The 23,855-nt window shown below is 39.4% G+C and overlaps 1 non-coding gene across 1 annotated transcript; it reads right to left on the reverse strand.

Moving 5' to 3' along the window:
- Window positions 1-21,581: 21,581 nt before the first annotated feature.
- On the reverse strand, window positions 21,582-21,674 carry LOC122649227. The gene has a single exon (XR_006331201.1). It is a non-coding gene; the product is annotated as a small nucleolar RNA Z103 (small nucleolar RNA).
- Between the last annotated feature and the right edge of the window lie 2,181 nt (window positions 21,675-23,855).

Here is a 23,855-nt window from a genome sequence, read left to right on the forward strand (position 1 = left end):
GCATTATAATATGAGATTAAGGGAGGAGCACATACGGCTTGGCATAGAGAACGATACAAGCCCAATCAAGTTGGCCGAAATCTTCTAGTTTGATGAAGATGAGGAGAATCCCCTTTATGAGTGTGTCAGGGATCGAGGTGAGCCTATGTTAGATGAGGCCAAGGGTCACCCCAACAATGTGATTGCTTCTCAAATGGGTGTTGATGTGGAGAGTAATCAGAGTATATGGCAACAGAGGATAGAGTTCATTTAGAGACCCCACATTCATTTGAGGCCCACCCTAGTAGTAGTGGAGCTGATGAGGATGAGGAGTGGTCCTGTTCCTCGAACGCTGCTCACACACCTTCCCCAACTTAGAGCCGTGATGGTGGTGGTAGTGGTGGGTATGATGATGGTGATAGATTAGTAGCCTTATGCGAGGACCAGATGATTCAGAAGCCAGAGTCAAATTCAGAGCCACAGAGATTCACAGGGGAGACTCAGTTCACTCATGCCATGCAAAATGAGCAACATGGTGCACCAACAAGGAGAGGATACACTCGAGGTCCTCATAAGCGGTTTACACCTTTTGAGGAGGCAGTTGTGATGGGATATATCAAGCTTGTCTGGCACAATGGAACCCATGTGATGTAGAAGGCAAGCAGTTTGGCAAGAAATACATAAAAGACACACACAAGAAAAGGGCTGATTCACTTAATCAATTGGTGAACCAACACAATGGGCCAATGGGCCATATGACCAACCAACCTTGTGTTGGGCCAGCCCAATAGGGTTGGGAGTTGCTGGGTCTCCCAAACCCAGATCGTGGGGGTATTAATGTCAATTTTAATTGACAATTTTTTACTGCAAATGCTTGCCGAGTCCTTGGTCGAGACCACATGACTTAGACAATGACTAGAAGAATATCAAGTGGGGTCCACATGAAGCAAAAGCCAGCTGCAGCATATTTAGTTTCTATTCTTATGTAATATTTAGTTTCTATTTTCACGCCATAGCAAGTTAAGTTTCTATTTTCTCTGTAACTTCAGAAGCAAGTATGACACTATATATTGTAAAGGCTTTTAGGAGCCTCCACATGATTTTATTAGTTGAATGAATATTGCTTTGAAGCAAAGAAAGATTCTCTTCCATGAGTGTGGCATGAAAGGCTGTTAGGAGCCTGGCTATGAGAGCCAAATCCCATTATCCCTCTTCTCTTCTTATCCTTTTTGTCTTCTCTCCCTGCCCTGCCACTTCTGTTTGTGACTGCAACAATTCATTAAGAACTCAACCTGAAGATCAGAATCCATCCTCAGTTGATTCCAAAGGCTGCTACCAATCGATTGAAGGCTGTTGTTGCTGCTCCTCCTACAACTTGATGTTTTGCTGCAACTTCTGAGTCCCATATCTTCACAACCCCCCCCCCAATCAGAATCTGTTGCGATTTCGAGAGCTGAATCACACCACCAGACACTCCACCTGATCCCTGTTGCAGGCACTTCTATCTTCACAACCCCCTCCCCCATCAGAATCTGTTGAGATTTGGAGAGCTGATGATGCAGATTTATCACCAATCTGGGCTTCTTTTATTAAGAATAAGTCTAGGGTTTGATTATATACATGTTGGGCCTTTGATCCCATGGGTTTTCTATATACTAGGCCACTTTTATGGGCCTAAAGTTGGGGTACATGAGTTGCATACGGGATTAACCCTAAACTTGGTTTATTTTCATGTTTTAAATTGAACCGGTCCAAAGCTTTTTGAAACAGTGGTTCAATTTAAGTGATTTTATTAGTTTTTCTTTTAGTTGTTTAGCTGGGCTGGATTAGGACTCTATTTTGAGTCTATTTCAGTTTCCTAGTCAGTTTAAGTTACCTAGTAGGTTAAGAAAAAGGGTTAGGCTTCTCTTTTTTAGTGTAGGAGTCTAATTTTGAGTCTTTTATATAAGGTTGTAAGGGGACCAAGTATTGAACACGAATTTGATTAATAAAATTAGCTTTTGCTTGCTGCCATAGCTGCTACTACCTTGCTCGATTGAGTGTGCCTTGTGAGTAATACCAAGGTGAAGGAACTGGTGGATCTCTAGTTGACTCCTTGCATCTGTTCAGATCAGGAGGTCAAGGTGAAGGGATTGGTGGATCTCCTATCGACTCCTTGCATATGTTAAGATCAGGAGGCTCTCTTTTCATCTTCAAGCTGCTGCCATTGAAGATCTGCTCAACAAGTAAGTATTTTACAGATTTCTGCAATCAACCTTCTTCTCCTAATCCTCTAAACCCACCCCCATCGATCCCCATTGTTAATATTCAATCCTTACTACCTTCGTCATCCGCCGTTCATAGTTCGAGATCTCGCCGAGTTTCTCGGTTTTTGGAAAAGCCGAGACGAGACTGCCTACGAGTCTCAAAAGTGCAATATCTCGGCGAGATCTCAGATCTCGGGTTGACCTAAAATTGAGGCTTCGAGTTGGAAAAAAAAAAAAAAAAACCAACTCGCCGAGATCTCGACTCGTCTCAATTTTTCCAAGAGTCGAGTTGGTACCGAGACCCGAGTTTTAGTACCTTGCCGCCGTTAATACCATAGATCCATTAGAACCCTAAAACCTGCAACTATTCTTCTTCCCTTCTAGAAGGTCACATGCAAGGTGATTTTCGCGAGAATTCTGCCCAGCCAAATCTAACCATTAGAACCTGCTAAAATTTTGATCCAATCTTCCTCTAATCCTAACAAAGACTTGATCCAAGTTTCAGAACCATCCACCCAGCCCATTGTATGAAATTACACTTTTACCCCTCTCTCCTATCTTTACTAGGAAACCTCCATAACTCCAGATCTAACCATCTGATTTAGTTGTAACTTTCAGCATATATTCCCCTCCATCCACCCCACACACAACCTAAATATTAAGCCCATTCAACCACCTGTTTTCCTATTATTATAAACCCTAGATTCCATCATCTTCCACCTTTCAAAATCTTAACCCTAGTTGCTGCCCAAACACATATAGCCTACTTCTAACCATCCAAAACTTATAAAACCTATTTCATTAGACTCCCTTACACCTGCCTAGCTTCCATAGTTGTCACGGCGGTTAGGCGACCCAAGGCGGTGGAGAGGGCCAAAGTGCAAGGCGACACCAACTAGGCGTACAAGGCGACCAAGGCGCCAAAGTCGATCGAGGCGTCTGACAACTATGCTAGCTTCACCATATAAGATACACTTTCATTGACCTAATCCAAACCCTAAATTTTCAATTCTGCCCCCATCGAACGGGCAGTTCAACAGGTCCTGTTTTGTCTGGCTCCTATTAGGTCTTCTACCTATCTAGGACTACATTAGCTGAATCACACCACCAGACACTCCACTCGATCCCTGTTGCAGGCCCTTCTATTGGCTGGATTGTTCTACAGCAGCAACCTTCTATTTTAATTCCCAACTCATATCTCCACTTCTGTCCATCAGAACTGAACCAAACTTGCAACAAAGTTTCATCCCTTCAAGGCCTACACTCAACCCTCCTTGGAGCCCAAACACAGTGCTGGTTTGCAAGTTATACCCTAACCATCTGTTTTTGAGTTCTCTTCATATCTCAGCCCCTAACCATCAGAATTGGCTGAAATTTGGAGTGTAGATTCTCTTCACCACCATTTCCACTCAATCTGAGTTTGGAGTCATTCTACAGACTGGTTTGGTTTGAATTCCTAAACCTTCTTAGTCTGTCATCTGTTGCTATGTTTTACTTGTGCGTTATTTTGGGACTACGTAATCTAGTCTCACATTACCATGAGTTTAGAGGATAGTAGAGGATCTGGGCATTGGCGTGTGCCATCCTTAATGGAAAAGCCTTTCCCTTAGTGCTTTCGCGCCTTCTTCTTGTCCACAAGCAGTTCAGTAAAGAGTCAAGTTAGCCGTTCTCAGTCCACAGGTGGACGGGCTGGCTAAGCTTCCACTCACAGATCGACGAGAAGGGCATTTCCGTTGCCTTTAACACACCTTTAGCAAGCTTTTAATAAGAAGGTAAGGGTGACGAAGGCAGCCGAGATAGGGGGTTTTTATTCACTGTCCACATTGGATGCCTCGCCCTTCTTGCATTGATTTTCTGTTTCGTCTTTCTATTTGATTGGAGTCCCAGTCCAATGCATCACGGTGTTAGTAGCTTCGAGAGAGTCGAATCAGCATCACATATTGAGTATGGACCGTATTATGGATATGATGGTGTACCATCCTTCAAGAGCAGCGGTTCATTTGGAAATGGTGGTGGCCATAGTGCATCTTCTGCTTCATTTGGATATTGAGGTGATCGTGATGCATCTTTTGCTTCATTTGGATATGGGGATGGGTTAGGTACTGGGTTATTTTTGTCGACAGCATTTTCAGGTATCCGGCCCAACCATGTGTGCCAGCTCCACCTTCTTACAATCTAGGTGAGCCCTTCCCTAGATTGGGATATCTCGAACAAGTTAATGATGGGGCTTATAGAGGAGCAGTAATGGATTATCTAAACAATTGGGCCCAAAACATCTCATGGGATACATGTGTTTCATTATGAGGAATGGCTACGACATTTTCAATGGTACACAACTCGTGGATTGGACCCACCAAGAAACTCCTCGTGGAATTGAGTGGTAAATGTTGTATCATCCATCATTTACCCTTATTTAACAATTCAAAAGTATATTTTGATTGTTAAAATGGATTATTAATATTTCTAGTAGTTTATCTATAAGTTGCATTTGTGTTTGTACAATATCATTCAACGTACACTAGCAAACTTGAGTAAAAACCACAAGCACATTTTGAGTTTTTTTTTTTTTTGTAAATCTACTTAATGGATTATGATTAAATGTCAAAAATAGACTGCCCGAAAAAACCGGGGAGAAAAACAACTGTTTGGCCCTCAAAACCGTGCTATCGAGTTGGCTGGGAAAAAGTACCAGGTTTTGACCTGGTTTCGATCGAAACTTGGGAAATCTCGATTTCCTGGCTGGTCGAAACCGGCCTCAAAACCGAGATTTAGAACCTTGAACGTGTCATAATAACATTTTTGGCTAATCAAACAATATAGATCTTCAGCATGCATATGTTTTCATGTATGTGTGTGATAGTGTGCATATAGAGATACTTCCCAATTATGTTCCATTTATCTTTCTTACAACATATGATTGTAAAACTACCTTGTAGATTCAAACACAAACATAGAGACACTGGGTAAAATGTCATGTACATCAGCTTTCAATTCAAGTACAGCGAGGGGAAAGATACAAGCATATCCTTTGAAATCACCTTTCACAGACCATAAATTGATAGCAAAGAGGTTTTAATTGTAGTCAAAGTAATCACCATAGTTGTCAAGCATCGCCCAGGCGTCTATGCGGATTTTATTGGGTCTAGGCGACTGAAGTCTCATGTAAAAATAAAATCATTTGACCAGTCAAACTTCTTAGGACCAAGAACATTTCTCTAAATCAAGAGCAATGTAATTACTAATAGACAAGAACATATATTGTAAGAACAGTATAAACAAAATGTGAGACTAGGTATACCAGGACAATGACCAATTCTAAGAACAATATAAACCAAATGTCTATTTTGATTGTTTCAAACTTCCAATAGCGTGCTTATTCAATTTTGCTATCTTCTAGTTCTATGTTGATTTTTGATGACTTGATATGGCTTAATGTTGATTTTTGATGATATAAAGTATAAAACAGGGGAAATAAAATATAACACTCGGGTGCCTTGGTCGCCAAGGCAACGCCTAGGCAGGCACCTTGTCACCTAAGCGCTAGGCACCCCTCCATCGTCTTTGGTCGCCTTGCCACCTTGACAACTATGGTAATCACAGACACATTGACTCAAACACTGACACAGGTACAACAAAAAAACAAAAAGGTCAACGTAACAGAATTCTAGTGGAGACAAACCCAAATAAATTCAGTGGAGGCAGAAGGTTATTGCAAAAGAAAAAAATATGGGCATTATACAGGTAAACTCGAAAAACATGGCATGAACTTGAACCTGAAATGGTAGAAACATTATCAATGGTAAACATAGCAGGCATCATTCCAACAAAGCAGTCACAGGGCTCGGTTAAATTATAGAAGGGAAAACAAAGACAAGAATGACTACTCTGAAAGAAAATCACAGAAAGTACCCAATCTAAGTACAGAATAAAAAAAATCATAGTCAAAGGGAACATAATCGAAGGAAACCATCTAAGAGGAATAACATTTTCAAATATGAAGATCGATACCATGTATAAACCCAGAAATCTCACAATAGCCACAACAAAGTTGATAAGATCTATGAAACCCACAGAACAAAATTAATGCAAAAAAGGGACAATGACCACTGTAGGTAGGGTAGAAACCCCTACCTTGATGTTAAAATCCCTCACTTCGAACTGCAAATTCTTCAATCTTCTCCTTCTGCCCTGTAACAGTAGTAGAAACAAAAGAACATTAGTTTTTCCCAATACTATATCTGGTCAATCTAAACCCTAACAGAGTAAAGAGATTGAAAGAGGGAGGATGAGAGAAATAGGAGGGAATCGGAGAGATGGGAAAAGGAGAAAGAGACTTCACAGTAAGGGAATGAAAACTCTAGCTTTAAAACAAAGAGAGGACAACAAAACCGTGATCAGACAACAACATCAACCATGGAAGATTAGGTTTCGGACACAGCCGTGAAGGATGAAGAAATAAAGAACAAAGAAGACCGGTCGGCTGTCTGGTCTCTCCGTCATAACCCTAGAAGACGATGGAGGAGGGGAATAAGGGCTTAAGCACAAGAAACTATGAAAAAGGAGAAACCCTAAACCCTAAAACAGAAAGAGAGAAGATAATAATTGTGATTAGACGAAATGTCGACCGTGAAAGACTCGGACTCTGACAGACTGCCGTGAAAGACGAACAAATGAAGAAGAACAAGATACCGTCTCCTAACCCTAGGGCTTGGATTGGAAGTCACGAAAAGAAAACAAAACTCCGGCATTTGGAAGGTTATTTGGTTCGCGAGAAAATTTCTATGCATACGGATAGAGGGGGGAACGAACCAGAGCATCGAACCTAGATCAGCGTCATCGCCAACGGAGGGGTGGTGGGGTAGTGTGGTAGAGTGAGGGGGCTGTGCAGGAGAGAAACAGAGGAGGGAGAGTAAGGTCAACGGAATTGCAGGAAGGGGGGAAAAAAGTTAACCTACCTTACTGGAACGGCGATGATACTACCAATTGGAGCAATTTGAAAAATCCAAAGCGAGACGTGGTAGTGGAGTGCTCGCCATTAGAGAGTAACAGAGTTATCTGGGAGTTCAGTTTGGGTTTCCAATTCTAAAATGGATATTTTGCGCGCGCACGCGACAGAGAGAGAGAGTTGTTAGGTTGCCCAAAAACTAAAATTAAAAAAAGCGAGAAATGAGAGAGAGAGAGAGAGATACGGGACACTGTCACTTGTACATTCTGTATCTTGGACTTTTTTCTTTTTTTCTTCTTCTTCTTCTTTTTTTTTTTATTTTTTATTTTTTTATTTTATTTTATTTTATTTTTTTTGGTAGAAAACAGGACTATCATTCACGCGCGCCCAACGCCAACAGAAAAAACAAGATACATAATAAGGCACTAAAATAAGATAGGTAGCATGACCAACATAAGGCTTGGGTATACAGAACCCAGACCGACGGAGCAGAAAACAACCCGGCCTCGCATGCCAAAGACTGAGTCATCCAGAGAAGGGGATGGGTGAAAACCATTGCCCCTGATAAAGCGCTATCAACACCACAACTGATAAGCTCATGCACTTTCGTGCCAAAAGTGCCGAAAAGATCTGTACAGCGAGAGGGGTAACGGAGCCGGCCATTTCCATGGCTACACCAACGCTAGAACCGGCGTAACCTGCAAAACCAGAACCTAAAAAAGAAAAAGAAAAACCTTCTACACCAAACACCTCGGCGTTGCTCATAGCTAGCATTGTCGATACATCCAACAACTATAGGGACTGAAACTCCATCAGCATCAGCCACGTCCCCCTGCCGATGAGGCTTCCACCACCATCCATGAATGAAATCCTTCCGAGTATGAACAACGTAGACCGATTGTTCAACAAATCTGAGAATAAAATGGGGGGCCAAGCGCTGGGTTGGGCAAAGTCTTTCATGCTACAAGCAGGGGAATCAACATCACAGTCCTTGCCGCCAACGATAGGTGTCAAAAAATCACCGACGGCTGTAACATAGTCTGGACAGTCCCATTGAGAAGCAGAGGCAAGTGATTCAAAGCGAACGGGCAGACAACTAAGCTGCCAAGGAGTTGCGCAAATGTTGTAGATGAGCGTATCACTATTTGCAGGCTGCATCTCGCACAGCAGGCAACTACCATCTTCATCGCAAGGGAGTTTTCGTCGACGCTGCGCTTCCACCGTTGACAAAAAGGAGACGGCCACAGAGGGCTTGCCATTGTCGGTATCGTCGTCATCATCGGCGTCAGCATCGCTGTCTTCATCAATGGCAAGGCCAATGCTCATGGCAGAAAGGGAGGAGGAAATAGAGAATAAACACGCACAAGGGTGGAGATAAAACACACACGGTGGCGGACGGCAATCACGCCTGCAGCGGAAAGAAGAGAAAAGGGGAAAAAAAACCCTATATGTTTTGTATTTAGTGTCCAATAAAGGAAGAAAGAAGTAAGAGATACAAACTAGAAAGGAACCGAAGCTTGAAACTTGAAGCTTGGCCGCCTGTATCTTGGACTTCACTACCAACATGTCTTACCAAAAAATAAAAATATTACACTATCATCATTTTTTTTTTAAAAATTTACTTACACCCCGTGCACTATTGTTCGATTGCTTAATACCCCATTTTTCTGTAACCCCAGCGCCCCTACCCTCTATTGCAACCCAACTTACCACTAAGCCCCACCCCCACCCTCCCATACCCTTACCTCTAGTAAAAATGTTGTTGAAGCCCCTCTTGCACTACTAAACAACGGTAAGAAATACAGAGAAGTTACCGATAGATTCAAAATCCATCTTAATTCGTGCTTAGGTTAGGGTTTTCTCCCCAAAATACATTGTTGTCTCTTTAGTTTCAACAAATAAGTTCTAGAGACAAATTTGCAACCTCCAACTCCATGGATTCCACAAACCATAACGGAAGAGTAAGGACCATATTTGGTCTCCACCCAATATCTCACAATTCCAGTAGGGTTTCCCAATGCCAGAAAACAGAGCCAACAAAAAAATCTCTTTTCTTAAACAAATTTCGAATCAAAATAACCCAAAACTCTTAATCGATTTCAGATTCAAACCCTAATAAATCTCTTTCATGGCCGATTCAGGTACCACAAAAAAAAAATATTAAATCTGAGATCCCGTTGCTCCTGTTGCGTAGTTGGCTGTGAACGCACAACCCTTGCGGGTATAGGTAGCAGGTTCTTTGCGGCCACTTGCGGTCATAGCTACACAGCCTTTGCGGGCTACATCATACATGGCACTTTCTATGGTTCTTGAAACAGAAGCCATGTCTGCCGGGTTTTTTATTTATGTGGAGGCTGATGGTGAAGAGAGTGAGAGAAAGTTCCTATTGTCGCCGTGATGAAAACTTTGTTGTGGTCCTTGCAACCGCTCTTCAAATCCCTCTTTCTCCTGGGAAAAACCCAGATTACAAGTAACAATGGTTGGGGTTTTTTTTATGGTCGACGGTAGGATGTTCCTAGGTTGTTTGCTTCGTTTTTCTCCGGCATCTGCAAATCATCACAACAGCAACAAATGGTTCAACAATGAAAGGGGTAGGTTGCAGCAGGAGGTGTTGTTGCAGTAGGAAGAAGAAGAAGGGTAAATCAATATTAACTTCACTATTTTCAATTGAATAGGTTATAAGGGTAAAATGGAATTTTCTATTCAACCACTAACAACAGACTAACACCATCAAGTTTCAAGGGATGTCAAGTAATTGTTTGAAAAGGTTGGTGTATTAAGCAATCGGGCAATAGTACATGGGATGTACAAATAATTTTCCCGAAAAAGATAAATAAATTACAACTGAGGTGCAATAAGTATGCAAAAAAGGATGTTCATACTTTTTACTCTGAGTTTAAAAATTGACGTTTGGGATTTCTTATTAACAAGTTTTGCTCTAAACCAGATTTATTTTCAATTTTACCCTTGTAAGCCATACCCCAAACACCAACCATCACCATACCCACTGTGGTCGTCCCTCTACTATAATCCATCTATAATAGTCTCTACACCTTTGGTCCCTCTGCCTACGACCTTCCACAACTGCAACTGCTCCGCTAACCCACCGTCGCCTGCAACCCGTCCTCCAAGGCACCTTGATATTCTGATTCGACAACTTATTATCTTGGTTTCGCCACTGCTTGCAACCCATGCAACTGCTCACCGCCCCATCTTATCAACCCCAAAGCGGTCTTGTAGCGGTTGGTTCTAGGTGGGGTTTCAACGGGGGGCAAGCGGCCGAGGCTAAAAGAGAAAGAAGGGGAGGGTCAGTGCTAGGCGGGTCTGTACGGGAGAAAATTGGGAAAATCAACATGCGGGCAAGTGATGGTGGGGTTTGAGTTGAAGCGCGGGTGGGTTCAGGAGCAGCCGTGGCATCTTGCGAGGATGGGGACTGGAGAAGAGCACATGGGTGAGTCAATGGAGGGATGGAGTGGTCGCACAGGGGGCTTGCAGTAGCAAGGGCAATGCGTAGGGTGGGGAGTTGGGTTTCAGATCGCAAGGATATGATGCAAAACAACGAATAAGAATAGCAACACTAGCCATCATCATCGCCAACTCTCAAAGGAAAAAATCGAAAGGTGGCGCAGTTGGAACCAAAAGTGATTTCGTTGTGCTGTTGTGGCCCATGAGTAATGAAGAGCAGATTTTTCGATCTCTGTTCTTCTGTCTTCATGGGACTAAGTGCCCGCTTGATAACCTTACGCGTGTTTCTGTTCTGTTTATTTGCTAAGAAAAGGAAAACAGTTTTTTCATTTTTTGTGCTGAGAAACCGTTTTTGACCCGTTTGGTAAACATGTTCTTGGAAATAAGCAAGACCCTTTTTTATTTTTTATTTTTTAAATTAACAAAAGGAATCAGAGAGCTTCTTCCCCAAATCGCATAGTGAACGAATATAGGAGTTTTTATCGAGCACACTTTTCCAATTTTTAGCCAAGAAACGACAGAACATGTCCAACATGTTCTGTCAAAAGTCTTCCGGGGAGCATAAATTTTGATTTATGTCACAAAAAACATTTCGTTATCAAGCGATTTTTAGGTGTTTTTCCGTTTCTCAAAACGAAAAAACACCAGAAACTGTTTCTCGTAAGGTTATCAAGCGGACACTAAACTTAGTTGCTGCGCAGGTTGCAACCATGTTCTTGTTGCCCCAATCATAAATACGGACTTGGAATTTTGAAGGATATTTTGGAAAATATAAAAAATTATTTATGAAAAAAGCGGTTTTTTCAAACTCTTGGTGGTAAATTTCATTGTGCCGTCAAGAGTTCTCATAAATTAGAGCTAACAAATCCTTGCAAGCAAAACAGAAGAAAGCCTAAAACGAAATTGTTTTTCTGTGTTTATTTGATTGTTCTCCTCCCTTCCCATTTCCACCAACCCAGGCACCGTTTGATAACGCTTCTGCTGTTTCTATGTTGAGAAACAGCAGAAACAGTTTTTTCCGTTTCTGGGCTGAGAAACAGTTTTTAGGGTGTGCAATTGCATTTGGTAAACTTTTTCCAGAAACATTTCCAGAACACATTTGAAACAACAATGGCGTTTGATAAAACCAGTGTCTGGAAACAGATTATACTGTTGCCAATAATTACAGATTTGTCAGTAACACTATAACCCCACTACTTATGTAATTGACATTACCTTTCATCAGATTAGAAATCAAAATCATATTGTAGTCCATTACAATCAATATTTCTTAAATTTAATAATAATGAAAATATCTTACAAAATATTCAGCTATTTTCGTTATTTTGGGCAGGTCTTACCCTGGCCTGAGCAGATCCAAATAAAAATGTTAAAAGCTGGGCTCGGTTATCAGTATGAATTAGTCTATTTGAGCTAGAAGAGCTTAAATCAAGCTCCATATGTTGGATAATGTGAACCTATAGTTAGGGCTGTAAATGGATCGGATTCAGCTCGGATAGTGCTATATCCGCATCCGCATCCGATTAGCTATCGGACGGATTCAGATAGTGCTAAACGGATACGGACACAGATACGCATCGGATATTCACTACAACAAAAATGGTCATTTACGACAGTATTTTTACAATAGAATTTTTTTCCTCTCGTAAAAAGACTTATTTACAACGGAAATTTAATTCTATGGCTAAAAGTCCAGTAATTAACGACGATATGATATTACCGTAGTACAAGACTAAGAAACGACGGATATTTCGTTTTCTGTCGTAAATTTTTAGTTTAAAACGACAGAAATAAATTACCATAGTAAAAACTGATTTCAAATGATGGATATTAATATTCTGTCGTTAAACATACATTTTTTTACGACAGTAAAGTAATACCGTTGTTAATAATTTTATATGTGTGTAACCATGTTTAACATTTTTTACCACCGAACTCTGTTTCCGTCCTATTAATATGCTATGATATGACGAATTTTTTTTGCTACCGTCGTAATCCTTTTTCCCTTTCGTCTTTGTATTTTTTAAAAAAAAAATCCCGCTTCACCCTCTAACATTTGAATTTTCCTGCCTTTTTTTTTTTTCATTTCAGTCTTTCGCTCACTCTCTCTCGCGCCCTAACGAACTCCTCTCATCTCTCTCTCTCGTCCTCGCCCTCACCCTCAATCTACCTCTGGTTGCTCTCTTAATCTCAATCTCTATGTTAATTCTCTCTCTCTCTCTCTCTCTCTCTCCCCCCCCGCTTATATTCTCACGGTCAATATATCTCTCTCTCCTTCTCTATGGGTTTCCAAAGAGATCGTTGAGGAGAATAGCTTAGAAAAACAAAAGCGGTTCCGGTGATTTAAAGAAGGTATGCTATTTTTGAATGTGATTGTTTCCTTTTTATCTTAACATATTTTATTCTGTTTTCTTCCTCTGAACTTAGTTACTGCCTCCATAGCTCTCCTTCTTCCTATTCTTTTGTTATCCCTTGTTTTCTTTTTTTTAACCCCCCCTTTTTTTTAACTAGGGATTCAACCGTTTAATGTCTTCTACATATGTGTGTTCTTGTTGCTTCCGGAGTAGAAGGCAAGTCCCCTGTTAATATGATTGAAAGAGAAAAAGATCAAAGAGGGTTGAAGATCAAGCTATTGGGTTGCTTCTCAAAGAAAAAAAAAAAATCAGTTATTGAGTACCTAAAGGTTGATCTTTGAAGCAACTTACTAGGCTTCCTTTTCCCATCCTTGGACGTACTTCCCACTTCCATCCATGACTTCCAGATTCCTCCCTAAGGCCTTCTGGGTTTGCATTCATATTGCCCTGTTCATTTTGATACTTTTCATGCGTTGCTTGTTGAGTTAAGTGTACATGTCACTCTACTGCAAGCTGGAGCCTACACTCCTCCAAAGAAGGTATCCAAGTTAGTCAAGGGTCAGTAACATTTCTATCATGTCTACAAAGGCTATGCGCATTATAATTGCATTTATCCATATCTCTACATTTATCTTTATGTATACTATGTGTGTTCTGCATGTTAAATTGTTAGAATAACTTGTGGAATTGGAATATTTCAGTGATTTTCTTACAGTTGGAGATGTTGCTCATGAAAATTGTGATAAGTCCAATCAAGTATGTACTACTTTCAGTTTAATCCTCTTTTATTTTGACAGTTTGACCTTTTCATACCTTATTGAGACCACAGTGCTTAGTAGTCAACACCTCTTTGCTCAAGTGGTGGAAAGTATTTTAAGTCAATGAAGTGGATTCTTGTTTTTGTTTCTCCTCTTTGTCTTCTTCTTCCCCCCCCCTCCTTTCTTTGTAGGGTTGCAAATCTTGGTATTTACTAATTTGCTCAAGTATGCTTGTGTTTTTAGTATTCACTCAAAATTTTCTCAAGGAGATTGTGTTGTGTGTAGAAAATTTTTAAAGATCTGAAAATTTCAAGCATCCATCTAAAACTTATATGTACATAAGAGCTATGACTTAAACTCTGTTTCAGCTGGTAAAGTCTTGGGCTTGTCGTAGTTGAGATTGGGGATCAAGTCCCGCCTTCACCACTTGGCCCTTGGTGAATGTATACAAATCAATTTCGTTTTGACTAAAAAACAACATTGTTTTAAGGGCAAGCCTTGGTGAAATGGCAAGGTTGATCCATTGTGACCAAGTAGTTACAGGTTCGAATCTAGAAACAGCCTCTCTGTGAAAGCAGGGGTAAGGCTGCGTAAATTATGACCCTCCCTAGACCATGTAGTGGCGGGAGCCTTGTGCACTGGGTACGTCCCTTACTAGTGTTTTATTTCCTTCTCTTTTTATTTTAGGAAATTTCTACTTGGCACTTCATTCTTTGCTTACATTGTTTCTTCTTACAGTCACAAAACAATGGTGGAGGTGTCATTCTCTTTGGATGTTGAGGAAGAAAAGCCATTCTAGGTATTTTTGTAATTTCTTTCCAAAAACTGTGGCCCCTTTATGTTTTTTTCTTCAAGTGAGGTTGGGGAAATTTTAATACACTCCATACGTCATAGTTGTATATAGGAAAAGATTAATTCCTTATATTCAAAGCGAAGTCTTTAATTTTAAGTTTTTATCAAATTCAAACTTGAAGTCATTGTTTCTGTCCGTGGAGGATTCAACTAGAATGTGGAAAAGGGTTCGGTTATCTGAATAGGATATGGGAATCTATGCTTTGCCAACCCAATCATGCGTTTCTGAAAGGCATTTAAAAGGTACTTTTGGAAATGGATTTGATAATTTCCTATGAAATTGAGGAATTGCATCCCTCACCATGGAAAACAGATTTAGAATTCCTATATATTGAAATTCCTATGGTGTTGCATTGCTCTTTGAATAGCGTGGGATAACAGGGATGCTTGCACTTTATTTATTTTTTTCCCCATTTTATAATGTTGAATCTGAGATGCTCTGAGGCAAGATATCTTCTGTTAATTTGTTTTTGAATATTTGTATCTGAGATTCATTGAATTTGATTATTCTTTGCATTGAAATATTTGTTCCTTCGATGCATTGCATCCGAGAAGATAGCTTTGATTTCGTAGTGAATATCGTGAGTTTTGAAACTTCGATGTAGACAAACTTGTTACCTTCACTCTAACACTGCTATAGTTTACAAGTGCTTGGTATTAGTTCCCTTTCTCTCTCATCGTATATTGTCTTCTAGTAATAAGGCCTTATGGGAAGGTAATGGTCACCAATCACCAATACTAGCTAGCCTCAAGGTAATCCAATTGTAATTAGCAATTAAACCTCCTACTTGAGACAAGAAGAAATCAGAGGTAAGGAAGAAAGGAATATCGGTTCAATCTCTAATCGATCCTCGAAAAACAATTGGTTTCAAAGCAAACCAAAACCAATTTAAATTATCTGATAACCATATGTATTGGCATAGGTGGATTTTCTAACCTAGGCTAGCACATACCAAACACAATTGTATATTTAAACAAATGCATTGAATCATAAATACAGCAAGTGGGTTGCTCCTGTACAAAGACACAGAGCAAAACGCATTTCCTATTTCCTCTCAATTTTTCCATAGAGAATGAGAGAGAAAGGACTTACTATAATAAGAAAAGGAAAGAACAGAACAAGTAGACCATAGTTCAAAAAGGATTATATCCAACAAATGGAGTAGTAATCCACAATGTATATACACCCAACTTTACCAATTTGTTATTTCATTTCCATCTGATGGTGTGTGGTAATTATCTGATTAATTGATTGAATGGCAAATTATTTTCAAATGACAATTTTTATCAAACCTGATTAGGACCTTAAATTGGGTTAAAACTTAATTAGAAGGCTTCATTGTTTAAAAGCCAATTTTTTCCCTCTAGAGGGTGATAGAGGGAAAATGGAATTTGGTCAGTTGTCATATATCTGGGATGGAGAAATCACTGGTTGTTTTCATTCAATTTTCAAATGCAGGAGTGTATCTTAGGGACGATGTGGGATCCAAAATAGAAGGGAGAAAAAATAACCAACCACCAAAATATAACATTAACAATGCTAGAACTTGACTGTCGGTTAATAGTTTTAGAGTGAACTTCTGACAGAAATAACCAACCACCAAAATAGAAATTAGACTTCCTAGTTGGGATCATATACATTGGTTGAAGGTAGGTAGTAAGAGAATAAAACAGTCTTCAATATCTCAGCAAAAGTAAGTGGTTAGATGCTTAGATATAAACAAGTCATGGAATTAGAAAGTAGGATTCAGAACTAGTAACTAAGTAATATTGGAGAACTCAGCTGTTGGATCAGCACCAAAACACCATCACAGGAAGGGGTTGTTGAGTTGATTAAGCATTAAAAAATCCGTAGCAACTGTTTGGTGGATATGCAGATCAAAGAAGATGAAAAAAAATCTCAGCAAGCTCCTTGGATTTTTTGAATCACAAGGGGCTGTTTTGTATCCTCCAATTAGCAACCGTTGCAGCCACAGCTGGGTACTCTTCTCAGGAATCAATATGGTTCCTAGTAGCAATGAAACACCTTCGGTAAGATCTCACTTGTTCTCTTGTTAAACAAATCTCTGTCTTTAAGTTTTTTGCTTTCTATTTATTCCGCTGTTTTTGGGTTGATTGACTAAGTTCCTTGAGTTAATATATCTTCCATGTGCTCCATTGTCTTTAATTTTTTTGTTTTCTATTTATCTTCTCCTCCCCCCCCCCCCCCACCCCTATCTTTCACATTTTAATCCTCTTCAGCTTTCATCTATCACCATTGATTGTCTGAAATATCATTAATTTTATGTATTCTAAGGTTATGGAAAGGTTAAAAAAAAGCAAACCATGAGAACAGAAAATGCAGCTTTTCTTGCCTATGTACTCCAGCATCTTTGGTGGAATCACGATTGATCCTGCAACAATGGTAATCCCCATGGATGATCACATCGTCCATAGAGGACATGATGTTTTTGATACAACAGCTATAATGGATGGATAAGAGATTGCAGCTTAATAACATGTCTGTACCTACCTAAAAACATAAAATAAAGAAAAGAGACGGATTCCCATTCCAGATTAGTCCCAACTAGAATCAAGCTCTAGAAAACAGATTTAGAGTTCCTATTGAAATTCCTAGTTGGATTGAGATTTTCGTCCTCAAGGGTGGGCCTTGGTGCTACGGTAAGGTTGCTCAATAGCCCATTGTGACCAAGTGGTCACGGGTTCAAGTCTAAAAACAGACTCTCTGTGAAAGAAAGGGTAAAGCCTCTATGTGCGTGTGTGTTCTTACTCCTATTGACTTATTTGGTTTGTAATTTAGTCACAGATTCCTAAATTGTCTTTTAGATAGTTTGGGTTCTAATGGAATTTTTAAGTTTTAGAGGTCTATATAAAGGACATTAAGTATGTTCAGGCATTCTTAGTTTTATAATTGAGTTTTACAACAAACAAAATTTTTCTCTCCTTGTTGGCTTCTTCTTGTGCTTTTCTGTTTTTAAGTTAGGGAAACTATGTTTGCTTGTTGCTTCAACATTATTCTACGAGAAAAATAAAATACTTTTCTCCTGCTCTCTTCTCCTGCATTAAGGAATAAAGTTGTCTATTTATGGATTTAATGTTGTTTATGGAGAAGACTTGTTTCCTTGTAGTTTCTCTTTTTGTTATTGACTCATTAGATATTCTATATTCGACAACTAGGGAACCTTGATGGTGCAACCTACTCGTTTTACCACTTTAGGAAGAAATTTGACAATGTATGCAGCTACGAGTTCCAAAATTTCTGTTGTGGCCCTGCATGATGAATGGAGGTTTTGACTGGGTTATGATGCAAATCAACCAAGTTAGAAAATTATTAAACTTTGTTGGTTTGTTTACTGAAGTACTCTATATATTCATTTTTCTCTCTATTTATTTGGCAACTGATAATTGAAGCAATTATAGACTCTTTGGCTTATATTTTTGAAGTCTATTTGTACAAGTAAACTTCTCTACACCTTGAATTTCGTAATATAGAAGTTATCAAAAAATCTGATGGAGCTTGGACTTTTATTTAAAACTAAAAGAGTTCTCTAATGCAGTTTGATGTTAGATTGAATTTTGAATGTTGTGACTTCACTGAGACTGAAATAGAGCAAGTTATGGAATGTAGGGGATCCAAATTTAACACGACATTGTAGTTGGTATTTCTTTTCATTTGAGTTGTGCCGGTTGAGAAACAGCATGGCAACATGCACTTTGCTCTTTAACTATGTGAGTGAGCTTATCTAATAGAAAATAAAATATTGTTGCAGGTATGACTTAAAATCCTTCAACTTTGTTGTTGCAAGAGTGAAGCCTTGTGAATCTTAGCGTTCAGCAACGATGAAATTACTAATTGAAGGAACATCTAATTTGCAAGTGTATAAATTTTTCGATTACTTTGTAGGATGCTACTCTCCCCTTGTTCTAGTGCTATATTCTTCTTCATAATGAAAAAGATGTTTTGTGAAATGGATTGTCATTTTGTTGTTACTTCATATTGGCTTGATGTTGGATAGTAGTGAAATAAATGTTAGTAGATGTTGGCATGAGTAATATGGATGTTAATGGATGTTGGGCTTTAGTGAAATTTATCTCCCTTTCTTCAGCAGATGTATTTATAGGAATTTATTTTGCAAATTCAAATTTTTTTTAAAAATGTCATACTATGAACGACGAAAATTTATTACTGTCATATAAACACTAGTATAATACTATAATGTATACACTTCATTATAAGCAATAGTATTTTATATCCATTGTATATATTTAATTTTAAACGATGGTATTTTGTTATTGTCGTATATACTTTATTTTATGCCACGGAATTTTGTATACGTCGTAAAAACTCACAGAACCGACAGTGGCTATTTTATTGTCATATTTGGATACGACGGAAGTCTATCCGACGGATGTGCGACGAAAATTTACCGTCGGATATGAAACATTTGCGACGAAAAAGAGTTTTTACGACGAAAATTTTCCGTAGCAAAAAACCATATTTGTTGTAGTGATTTTATCCGTTTACATGTAAATGTAGCTTTTCGGATAGCTATAACCCATCCGTATCCGCATCCGTTTAGCTTTCGGACGGATTCGGATAGTACTAAATGGATACGGACATGGATACGAAAACGAATTTTGGCTATTCATTTACACCCCTACCTTTAGCATCCTGTATACTCTTTTTTGCATATAGTTCACACTGGCTTTAGTAAGAATTGATTCAGGTTAAGGGCATTTGTGGTTGTTCTTGTCATATTAATTGTTAAATGGTGGCTCAAATCTGATAGATGGAATTGCTAAACTCCGATATCTCCATTGATACTTTGGTAAAGCCACTTTGTATTCCACTCACCTCTGTTCCTTGGAATGAATAATTCTACTGGGTATTTTGTTTGAGTTCTTGCCTAAGAGAAAGGATAGTTGTTTTGTGTTATTAATTGTTTTTTAGAGAACTAGAGATGAGTGATTAGTTGGACTGTCTTTGAAATTCTGAGAGTAAATGGATGGGTATGGTTGGTCTATGAAGTCATGAGGAAACATGGTTGATGACCCTTAAATGCATATTGTAATGTACAAGATGCCATGTCAGCACTAGGTGGTTGTTTAGTCACCTACCATAAAACATGACAACCCATCTCACTTAGTCACTTCCACATGCTGGATTGGAGTCTTTTTCTGATCTTCTCTTTAACTTGGTCCAGTAAGTATATTTAATATATCTTAATCTTGAAGGCTGGCCCTAGAGAGACAGAGAGAGGGAGATGGTTTAAGTTAACCTGAATCAGCTTCAGCACAAAAGGGGAATCTGTTTTCATCCAAATTAGTTGAGTTTGCTTCAGTGAACTCTACTTAATGACTTCAGCTACAGCTTAAGCATGCACCAATCCTACAAAGCTCCAAAAGTAGTGACACTAAATTGCACAAATTCAGCTCAGCAACTGAACTACCACTTGAAGAGAAGAAATTTCGAGTATGATTAATTTCTGCCTAAGTTATCAAGGTTTTTTTCATGGCTTTCCTATTGTGCTTATCTCAAATCAACCACTCCATCATAATTTTAGATATTTTGAACTTATGAACTATGGCTCCACAGCTAACTGAACAAAAATTCCATTAATCTTCATATAAGCCCCAATATTTTCTTCTGAAATTTATTGACCTGAATAGTGAGGACTCATCTTAGCATAGTCTACTTTTTCAAAGTTAGAAGAATTCCCACTGACAAGAATTGATTTACTCATTAGAACTAGTTGCAGTCATAGAAGCTGAGTCCCAGTTGTTTTTTCAAGCAGTCATGGCATTGATGGATTGGTCGAATGGTAGAGTATTGTGATTTGGGTGGTTTTACCAATCTGTAGAAGGGAAAAGTTCAGTTGGCCATTGAAGTTATTTTACATGATAGTAAAGTTGGGATTCCAGGTTACTGCCTCCGTAGCAGTATATGCAATTAAGCAGGTTAGCATCAAGTCTTTGCGGCTGCCAGCCTCAACAAGAAAGCATTCAGGTACACACACCTACAAATTCCCTCTTAGTTCTCAATACCATCTATATTGCAATTAAAAAATTTATCATCATGAATTCCTGTTTCTTGCAATTGTTATACCCTAATTTAACCAAAGCCAGCAAGTCTTCCCAATTTTCTTCTTTGAAACTCTAATTCTGCTGTTTCTTATTCTTTCTTTTTCTGGAGATAAAGAGCACAACTGAAAAACCTAGAATCGGGAAGGGGAGGGAGAGGGCCAGCGAGAGGCAGCTGGGAGGAGGACAACCGAAGACCCTAAAATCCAGAGTAGCAGGCAAGGGTTTCTCAAGTGCAAGCGCACACACACACACACACACACACAGAGGAGTTCGTACCTTCAATAATAGCAATGGAGGCGAGTTGCAGGAGTGAGTCAAGGTTGCTTCGGATGAGAGAAGAGCTTTCAATCGCAGAGAGGAGAAGATGAGTCTCTTGAGGATTTCTTCCAGGTGAGAGAGGAGCTTCCAATCGCAAAGAGGAGACGACGAGTCTCTTTCCTTTTCTTCTAGCTCATACCTTCAACAATGACGATAGAGACGAGTTGCAGGAGTGGGGTGAGGTTGATTCGGGTGAAAGAGGAGGTTTCAATCGCAGAAATGGGAAGACGAGTCTCTTCAGGTTTGTCCTTCTAGGTCGTGGGATCTCTCCCCAACAAACGGAAATAGCCTTGTAACAATTAAGTAGTGATGTCACCATGTTAGTAATTTTGTAAAGTCAATTTTGCCCTTGTTTTTTTTATTTTTTTATTCCCTTTTCTTTCCTTCTTCTTCTCCTTCTTCTCCTTCTGCTGTTATTTCCTCGCTGCCACCACCTCCCCTGCATCCCCACCACCACCCTCTCCAGTCTTCCCCTCCTCACCATGCTCTTAGCAGTCCAACCTTTCTAAAAGTGGGTTGCAGGTAAGAAAATTTCCTGGATTCAAAATTCACAGGAAAAAACAGAAAGGTTGGGGAAAGAATGGATCAGACTCTTGGCTAGGATTCTCCGAAGGGAAAAAATAACTTACTATCGTCAGAGTCGAGAAGTTGGGGAAAGAATCATCACTTCCATCCATTCCATACAAATCTCAATTTTCATCCCAAATTAAAACCCTAATCACATAAAAAATAGAAATTCAGAAAGAGATAAAATGAGAAGATAAAAAAGAGAAATAGAATTTCTCCAGATCTGCAAGGGTGCCTTCGCTGCCCTCATTGCACCATCATGAATCTCTCTCTCTCTCTCTCTCTCACTTCGTTTTTTCCCTCTGTGTCCGATTTAGGGTTTTTTCCCCCCAAATACCAACCATGGAATTGGAACAGATGTTTCCTGGAATTGGGAGATGGGGACTTTGGAATTGGGAGAAGAAATGGAAGTGGAAAATTTCCATTATGGGGACTTTCGTCTCTTCACTCCCCAGATTCTCATTTCACACTGTTATCTCTGTTAACTATGGATCAATTTGAGAGAATTAAAAGAGAGCTTTAATCTGAAACTTACTCACTTGGTAGAGTGAGTTCAAGCAATTGGAACAACCAGAGAGACTAGAGAAGCCCTTGTTGCTGCTCAAGCAATCCTTCTGAAGGCGATTCACATTCTCACCACCGAAAAGCTTCTCCTCTTTCGACACCGAGAACACATCAGGACAGCTCAAGGGTCGAAGCCTTATACCACAATAGCAATAGACGAGATCGCAAGTCTGAGTATGCAGAGTAGAGCCAAGCGGCAAGCACAGAGCAGCAGCGGCTTCGTTTCAGCCCTGTGTGTGTGCATTTGGGTTATTTCCATTGGAAGCACCGCAAGCGTTGTTGAGGGCGTGGAAGAGCTCGTTAGGAAGGTCGAGAGGGCAGCCTTGGAGATTGGATTGTTCGGAGAAGGCTGGGATCGTGGCTGGATGAGATGGGGTTGGCAAGAAAGTCCCCATTTTCCATTTCCATTTTTTGTCCCTTTGTTCAACTGAGGGTAGTTTAGACATTTTACTCCCACTCAGTTAATTCCATTAATTTTTGGGCCCAAATTGATATATTGGCCCTTAGTGGGATGGCATTAATTCCATGGCACTCCTACTTTCTAAACATTATAACACTTGAGTCCAATGCATTAGGGTTTGTAACTGAAAATCAAATAAAACATAAAATCATCCAAACAAAAAAGGGAAAATCCCCCCTTCAGTGCAGGATTTGGGAAAGGTCATACTGTATGCAGCTTTACCCCTACTTCACAAAGAGGTTGTTTTCTGATTCAAACTCTCGTGATCACTAGGTCACAATGGAGCAACCTTACCTCTGCGCTAAGGTCCACCCTCAAACAGAATATACAAATATCTTAAATAATGAACAGAATTCATACAATTTCACCCAATATTATTTTTGTGAGGATACAAGCTTTCATGTGGGCTAGAAGTATGAAATATCGCTAAAACATATGACTACATGAAGTGTAGCACTTAAATGATCCAAATATTTGGTTTGTCATCTATCCAAAGAAAGGTTGCTCCATTGTGACCAAGTGGTCACGAGTTTGAGTATGGAAATAGCCTCTTTGCGAAAGTAGGGGTAAGGTTGTGCGCATACAAGATGACCCTCCACAGACCCCACAGTGGTGGAGAGCCTTGTGCACTTGGCACACCCTTTTGTTTTTATCTATCCAAAGAACCCAAAAAAAATAAAAATAAAAAGGTTTTTGCAGAACCGTAATAATATGGTTACTAATATCTACACAATTGCTGGTTCTCTGCTCTGGTTGGAGGGACACTTGTTTATACATAAAGATCCTATTTCACAAGCTCTCTCTTTAGGCCTGAGGAGGATTGTTTTAGTAGGCAGAGCTGATGATGCAGAACTAATTCCAAACCTGGAAAATTCCAACAGGAGATTAGCTTGCGACAGGATTATGAAAGGGAACAAAAAGATAAATAGAAAATTATAAAAACTTAATTGGAACATTTCATATGGGCTTGAAATTGCAAAATTCAAATCCAACGGCTAGATCTTCAGATATGGAGCAATCCTATTGGATCTAAGAAACAGTTAAAATCAGAAAGTTGAAAATTATGTGGAGTTAGAATAAAATTAGGAAACCATAATTTCAATTATTAATTGAAAACCAGAAAGATTCCTATTATAGAATACACAACAATCATCAACATTTAAGAACCTAGCTAACCTTTCCTCTACAAAAAATTCCAGAGACTATTTCTTCTACTATGGAAATATAAGATATGTAAACTATAAGATAGTTTCTCATGCATTT

The sequence above is a fragment of the Telopea speciosissima genome, chromosome 1 (genome assembly GCF_018873765.1).
Source record: "Telopea speciosissima isolate NSW1024214 ecotype Mountain lineage chromosome 1, Tspe_v1, whole genome shotgun sequence".
Classification (NCBI taxonomy): domain Eukaryota; kingdom Viridiplantae; phylum Streptophyta; class Magnoliopsida; order Proteales; family Proteaceae; genus Telopea; species Telopea speciosissima.